Raw genomic sequence first — 8,232 nt, forward strand, 5'->3', positions numbered from 1 at the left:
AGTGGATGGCGAGCGCGAGACACTGAACACCAATAACATTCTGGATGGAAAGTTTACTTTACAAAAATTGCCAAATGTTCCATTGACAAGACCTTAGTTGTCTGTGTGTTTTGTTGTCCAGCTTGTCCAGTCTGAAATACCACTTAATGGCCAAGCACACAGGCACCCCCCCCCCGTCAAAGTATTTTTTTCACCCTTTTATTGATGGACAGTGTTACATTGTGTGAGAGATTATTTGGTCCAAGTGAGAATGTTACGGGTGGAATTGAACACCACAGTAGGCTATATGCCAATGTGGATTTCAATTAAAAACATTTCCACAAAGCAAGCCGATCCATTTTTCCATGTTGATAAGAACATTAAAATGAGAAAAACTAATTGGTCAAAAAGTAATCAAGGGGCATTTAGAACAGATAACGTGTGATTAATTGCGAGTTAACTATGACATTAATGCGATTAACCGTGATTAAATATTTTAATCGTTTGACAGCACTAATAGAAACAGATATCAAGACACAAGTGCAGTTTTCTTTTAAAGTTTTCTTTCATTTTCTTCCCCTTATTTTCTGACTCATTTGACTCAGATTTTGCAGCCCTATGTGCTCCCATACTGACTTCGATATGGATGATGCAAGAAGGGCGAGGGATGGGCCAAGGTATGATCGGCCGGGCCTCTGATTGGTTGGTTAGGTTTAGGGATGAAGAGTGAGATTGGTTAGGGTAAGAATATCACGGTGAGCCAATCAGAGGCAGAGTAGGGCGGGTTGTGCCTTCGCCGTCACTCCAGACCATCCATTAAAGGGATACTATTATATTGCATTTTCAAGATAATAATTGTATTTTGTGTTTGTATTAGAACATGTTTACACTTTATTTTTGTTATACGGCCCATGACTGTTGCACCTGTATTTACCCTCTGTATGAGACACTCTGTAGGACCGCCTGGCTCTTTAAGCCCCCCCTTCCAGTCTGCTCTGAGTGTTCCTGGAATCTGAGCTCCGCTGTTGTTTCACTAATTGAAACTGGACTTACTGCATCAGAGTATATAGCAGGACTTTGTACCGTGAAAAATCACCAATAAAGTCTTCTTAACCAAGCTTATTAGACAACTGGACATGTCTCAGCAGTAATCCGACCCCGGGGTTTGAAAGAAAGGACCAGCATTGGCCACCAAGATTACAGCTATCTCACATTAGTGAATGCCTCAGTCTAACTAATTAAAGTTCTAAAGCTTATATAATATATCAAAAATATTGTTTTCTGTCAGAACAGACTTCAGTTATGATGTCTGTGACATGTTAACAGCGGTGAACAAGTCCACACTAAGCTATATTCCAGTGGGAGAGGTTATTTCTGTCAAAATGTGTCACTTGAAGGGCTCTTCATCCAAATGATTTCATTACTCTTTAAATGAATTGAATAAGGTTAAGTTGATTGACAGCTCTCCCAGTTTTCCTGTACTTATAACTACACGCTGCTGCATGAATCCAGCTGGCGTTCAATCAGACAGGCTACCTCTCTATGTTTTTATTCACTATTTCCAAGCTAATCAGCTAACACCTGTGCTTCTTTGCTCATAAACCATTCGTCTGCCATTTGGTTCACAACTAATGATGCAGTCATTTCATTATTGGGGATACAGCATCTCATCTCATCTGCAGTGCTTCTATTATTATATTATTTTTAATTTCCGCCTGCATACTGGAGCGTAGAAAATGTTTGAAAAAAAAATTTAGGCTGCAACACTCTGTACTAGGGCGGAATTCTGAAAGTCAAATTTGAAAAGTAAAATAATCTATACTATTTGAATGCTGAAATACTTGATTCATTTGAATGTTATTTTTTTATAAATATGTTGGCTAACCTCAAACCTTCTCGCGTTGGCCTACCCGCATGTGAAAACAAAGTGCTACGTCTAATGAACAATAAGTTAGCGGGAGTGAGAAACGAGTCATTGTGAGGTCTTATGATGACGGAGCTAACGTTATGTAACATTTCCGAGTAACGTACAGTAAGTACAGGGGGGAGTGACAGGAAATCCGAAAAAGAATCGGAAATAGTTTTAACATTACTTTAAAATCGATGTGCACTGTCTACTGTCCGTGCTAAGAAGAAACTGTCAAATGAGAATAATGATCCATCCGGCAAGTAATAATGACCATAAAGTAAAAAATGTTGCTGAATGCACACAAGCAGTGTGCAATGATTACAGCCAGAAACAGGTAGAAATGTCTCTTATTCTTCTTTTTATTCAGTGTGTTACAAAGGACAAGCGTGAATAATTTCAAAAACTAAATTGTGTGCAGAAATCTTCTTTAAAATAATAATTTCAATAAGCTTATATATTTATTGTAAAAACTTGAGACCCCCTCTTGGAGGAGTGTAGGCTCCAGTGAAGTATTCTGTGTAAAGTGTAAACACCTAGTGTTCACAGATTAGCAAGTAGCATCATGTATCAAAGAATTATTATAGCCAGTACGTGTAGCCACACAGTATTACCTTAAATAACATGAACTTGACCACAGGACCACATGAGGACATTGATACAAACATCGCAAGACCTTAAAGAAGTCAGGCCTACTGGAGCTGTAGATTAGAAACAAAGATTCAGAGAGAACTGCAGCAGATTATTGTGACAGTGATGTCCTGTGGCTGTGCCTTGATTGATGCTGGTATGAACACAGAAGTGTCTGGCCTGCCCTGCATCTGTCCGCCCACCCACCCGGCCTTCCCTCCCCGGTGCTGGGCGCTGTCCAGGGTTGGACGTGCCTCTCCGCCAGCTGGCGGCTGCCTGTCGCTGAGGGAGACATCTCTACATGCTGATGGACTCCACCTACAACTGGCCATGAACACACACGCACACACACTCACACGCACCCCCAGTCCCCCCGCCCCCCACCCCACACACACAAACACACACACACACACACACACACACACACACTCACTCACACACACACACACGATTTACGTAATGCACTGTAGAATGATAAATCATACTCCTGCAATCGAGAAGCATTTATTGTTATTGCTGTGTTTGTTGTAGCTTGTTATCTAGAACATGTCTCTCTTCATTCCGGGGCGGCTGTGGCTCAGTGGTAGAGCAGTTGCCTGCCAAATGGAAGGTTGGTGGTTTGATCCCTTGGCCCTGCAGTCCCATGTCGAAGTGTCCTTGGGCAAGACACTGAACCCCGAGTTGCCTCCAGTGCTGCGCATTGGAGTGTGAATGTGTGTGAGTGTTTATCTGATGAGCAGGTGTCACCTGCTTATCAGCCTCGGCCACAGTGTATGAATGTGTGTGAATGGTGAATGTATGATGTAAAAGCGCTTTGAGTAGTTGTTAAGACTAGAAAAGCGCTAAATCAATACAGCACATTGCTTTCTCCTGCTCTCTTTCCCAACCTTTTTGGAGTTTTTCTTGAAATTGAAGACTAATAATCCATAGAGAAAGTAATCTCCATCTGGGGGCAACAGTAGTTCAGATGGAGACTTGGCTTGTGATCCACAGCAATGACAACTAACGTACGGAGCAAGTACGGAGTGTGGACAGGTCGCTGGAAACGTACTGGTTTGCCCTCCTTAGCACTGCTGAGGTGCCCTTGAGCAAGGCAGCAAACCTCCACCCTGCTTGCTTCATTATTCCATAAACACATGCACTTGGATTGCTATGGACAAATACACACGATACACAATATGCTGGTAAGTACAAATTATGTTTAACAATATAACTAGCTATAGGATTTTAAATAGTTTATGTATGTGTATAACACTTAACTTCATTTAATATAAATGTGAAACGATCAAACAAGCTTATATTGTTTGTTTAAAGATAAAAATATATTTTGGGCATTTAGGCCTTTAATTCCACAGGACAGATGAACGAAAGGGGAGAGCGAAGGGGAATGACACGCAGCAAAGGGTTGCAGGTCGGAATTGAACCCACAGCCGCCACGTCTATATACTATACATGCAGCTGTGCTTGCTCTACCAACTGAGCTAACCCGGCCGCAAAAACAAGCTTTTAGTGAAAAGTTGAGTTTTGTTGAGCTTTACATCGTTTCAGGAGTATGGCAGAGGAAAAAAAATGTTGAATAAATTAGAGAAGCAAAACGTTATTTCTGTTTTTATAAAGATAATCTCGGTGCAGTAGAGTGGTGAATATAACATGACTGTTGATGTACCCATAATGAATTCTTTACCCAGCTTTAATTCAATTCAGTTCAATACAATTTTATTAATAGTATCAAATCAGTACAGTTATCTCGAGACACTTTACAGATAGAGAAGGTCTAGACCACTCTCTGTAATTTATAAAGTCCCAACAATTCTAGTAATTTCCCCAAGAACAAGCATGGTGCGACCATACGCAGTGGCGAGGAAAAACTCCCTTTTGGGAGGAACTTTGGTCAGACCCAGTAAGCGACTGCTCAACCATTAATTGAATGAAGCAATTAATATAATTTAGAGTATTAATTTATTTCATTGTCAATATAAATATAGGTCAATTTATGCAGCTTTAAAGTGTAATTAGGGGTGTTGTTGCATTCAGCTATGTCCTAATGTCAGGGTGCTGACATACCTTCACTGATAATCAGGGCTGTAGTCAAGACCACCTTTGTTGAGTCCAAAACAAGTGCAAGACCAGGACTAGTCGAGTCCAAGTCAAGACCGAGTCCAAAGAGGTTTGAGTCTGAGTCAAGACTGAGTCCAGGACAAAAAAAAGTTCTTATGCATGACAGTAAAAAAGACAATACTTTTGGGTTTAACTTTCCCTCCAATATTTTTTTCAACATAATAAAGACACCTGGACTTGGTTGGCAAAGGCCGAGACAAGTCTGAGTCCAAAAACTAGCGAGTCCGAGACCATAGAAAAACAGTCTTGAGTCTGGACTTGAGTATAAAACCGGACTCTATTACTACAGCCCTGCTGATAATGTTAACACCATAATGCAAAGCACATAATGTGTACCACTGTCACCATTTTAGTTTAGTGCTAACATTTGCTTTGCACATTGCCCATCAATGCACACTAACATCTGTACAGCACATTGACTTGCTGTGTTATAGTTAAGGCATTTTGTCAATAATCCTTAACAAAATGAGTATCAGTTCCAAGCAGCCACATAATAGAAGAAGAACAAAGGTTCAGGCATTAGTGTCCTTATAATTTCCTTGTGGCTATGTCATAGTGCAGAGCTGAGTAGGGAAATAGACTAAAAGCTCGCTCCAGAGTTCAATTAAAGGAGATTTTTCTGAGTTTAAACTGCTCCTGAGAATTTATTTTGAGCCTATTGTGTTATACGTTGTGCCTTAAACCACATCTTCCATTAGGGACAGTGACATTTTTTTTCATCAACTATGAAGGAATAACATCTTTAATGTATCCTAAAAGGTCTAAAGACTGAAACATTGCCGGTACAAAAATAAAAGCATCTGACTTTCTGCCTCCCACACACTCTTTACTTCTCACAGATTTAGGATGTAAAGCCTGTGGCTGTGGCAGATTATCTTTTTTCAGCTATTTGGGATGTTTTTCTGCCCTCATTAGGCCTACACTGTGATTTCTTTCAATGCTGGATCTAGCTGTGGGCGGGAGCTTGGGAATACCTCTGTAACAGGTACATCCATACAAACAGGACCCAATTTGAAACAGTGCTCCATGTGCTTGTTTATTCCTAATATTAGCGAAAACAAGATGTAGTTGGAAATAATCCCCACCTCCAAGACAAGTTCATTAATGTGCGTGTGTATGTGTGTGTGTGTGTGGGGGGGGGGGCAAACTTTCTGTAACTGAAATTCTGCACAAAATTATCCCTTTAAAAATGTTTCATATATCTGGTGTGCATTTGTAGTGATACGTGTGTGTGTGTGTGTGTGTGTGTGTGTGTGTGTGTGTGTGTGTGTGTGCATGTGTGTGTGTGTGAGTGTGTGTATGTGTGTGTGTTTGTTGTGTATGTGTGTGTAAGTGCTGTTTGGCATACACAAATGAGCATGTGTGTTGCGCAGTGATATTTCACTGTTATACCAGGTTACAGTTTAGCACCTCACAGTGCCAAACACACACACATACACACGCAGTGAAAAATGACCCCCCAGCCCTGCTGTCAAACATTCCTAGGTGTTAAATCGATAGAGGAGAAGCGGAAAGGAGGTTTGTTTCTCTAGATAAAATTATTTGTGAACAGCTGTTTTTTGAAACAACAGGGAGGTGGAAGGAGAGAAAGAGATGGAGAGAGAGTGAGGCCAGCTGTGGTGTGTCGCCTGACAGGACAAACATACACACTTCACTGGTGCGCAAATGCTGATGGGAAATCCCATTGTTTCTCTACTACCTTACTTATTGTTACTTTTAATCCTTTTTCTCTCACTCTACCCATCATCATTTCTTCTCTGTTTTCTCAATTCTTTGTCTGGTCTTTCTCTTGAAAGCAAATCAGAAGGCTGAAAGTGTGTGGACGGCCCTGTTAACTGTGGTGGAGGGGAGTCGTTACAGCATTGCATCGCAATATTTTCTGTGGCAATGCTGTATCAACACACGGAAGCCACGTATTGTAAACAAAATGTAGCTTTAGTTTGTTTGCTTGACAATCCCATTTTGCAGCAATGCAATTGAAGTGAGATGAACAAATAGACATTTATATTTGTAGATAAAACAGATGTTGATAAAGTTTTCCTTTGGGGGACATCATTTTTTTCAGTTGGAAAAACTGTAATAAATTGCAATATTTTACAATATGTTCAAAATCACAATAGTTTTGTATTGTGACATAAGTATTGTGACAAAATTGGATTAATAATTATACGGTTTATTGATCCCACACAATTTACACTCTGTTAGTAATCACTACACACAGGCCTGAAATACACACACACATGCTCAGGACCTCAGGATGTCAGAGTAGAGGGGCTGCCAGTGCTGGACCAGTGCCCTGAGCGGTTGGGGGAGAGTAGGGTGCCTTGCTCAAGGACCCTTGGCAGTGCCCAGGAGGTGATGTGGCATCTCTCCAGCTACCAGTCCTCACTTCACACTGTGGGCCGTATGAGGACTTGAACTAGCAGCCCTCCAGTTTCTCCTCCAACCCAACTCCCTACGGACCAAGCTACTGCCCCCCATGCTGGGGCTTCAGGTGTAAACAAGTAAACAAGTCAGGGAGCGCGTCAACCTGGACCAAGAGGGGATTATGACTTTTTCTTGACCAAATAAGAGGAACATTCTTTTTTGCTAAACTATTTATTTATTTATAAATATGAAATATTTCATCAAAAGTAAGAGATACAGAGTTATTAGAAAAACATTTTGCTACATATGTTAGCAAAACATTCAGTATGGGGTCTTTACAGTGATCTCATCATCACAATAGCAACAGTTTGTGTTGTCTTAGCAACCGGTAGCAACATGCTCGTTCATGAGCTTCTCTCTCATGTCTCTTACACGTATAGTTTGTTCTCTTAATACGTCCATGGTATTCATAGCAAACTCATGAACTCGCCGTTTTATTAACTAAAATATTCATTAACGTTAAACATTGTGTTTTTGTTATTCCTGATTGTTTACATGCTTATCTAAATAAATGATGGATGTAGTTAGAGAACCAAGGAGATGTAATTATTGTGTTGTGCTCCTAGCTAGATACTAGCCAGAACTGGCTACTAAGGTTAGCGTGCAGTTTCATGAAAAGAGATTTCCTCAATACATCCATGGCTTCATCTCTTATCCACGTTACAGGAAAGCACAGGGGAGACATTCCCCCCAGGGGCGATGTTTATTAACTCTGACACTGTGTGGAATTCCTTGCTTGACCACTCACTCACTGACATCACTAACTCAACACACCTGCCATTCTCGCTTAAGTCTTGCCAGACCTTTCTCCACAGCACAGCTGAGGAGGGTAAGAGAGGAAAGTCCTGTGATTTATTGGAATTTCTTTAAACCAATCTTAATGACTGGGGCTGAGCGCCAGACGCAGCCACGGTGCCATTGCAAAATAGCCTTGGAAAGGAACATCTTTTGGTGGTATGTTGTGTACGTTATGATTTTTATGTTCAAAGGTTGTTTTGACACAACTAGGAAACTCAGATTGAACAGATAGTCTAGTCAGCTGTCTGGATTTATCCTGCAGAGATCTGAGGAGCAGAGTCCTCAGAAATCCACCAGAGTTTAAGCTCCAATGGCATGAGAATTTCACTTTACAAGGTTTTTTAACAATAATATGAGTTCCCCCAGCCTGCCTA

At 40.9% G+C, this 8,232-nt stretch overlaps 1 long non-coding RNA gene across 1 annotated transcript; it reads left to right on the top strand.

The window, feature by feature from the left end:
- Positions 1–2,439: 2,439 nt before the first annotated feature.
- LOC117951404 lies at positions 2,440–7,712 on the top strand. Its single transcript, XR_004658169.1, has 3 exons — positions 2,440–2,452; positions 4,701–4,705; positions 7,474–7,712. It is a non-coding gene; the product is annotated as an uncharacterized LOC117951404 (long non-coding RNA).
- The last annotated feature ends 520 nt before the right edge of the window (positions 7,713–8,232 follow it).

Source organism: Etheostoma cragini, chromosome 10, assembly GCF_013103735.1.
Source record: "Etheostoma cragini isolate CJK2018 chromosome 10, CSU_Ecrag_1.0, whole genome shotgun sequence".
NCBI lineage: Eukaryota > Metazoa > Chordata > Actinopteri > Perciformes > Percidae > Etheostoma > Etheostoma cragini.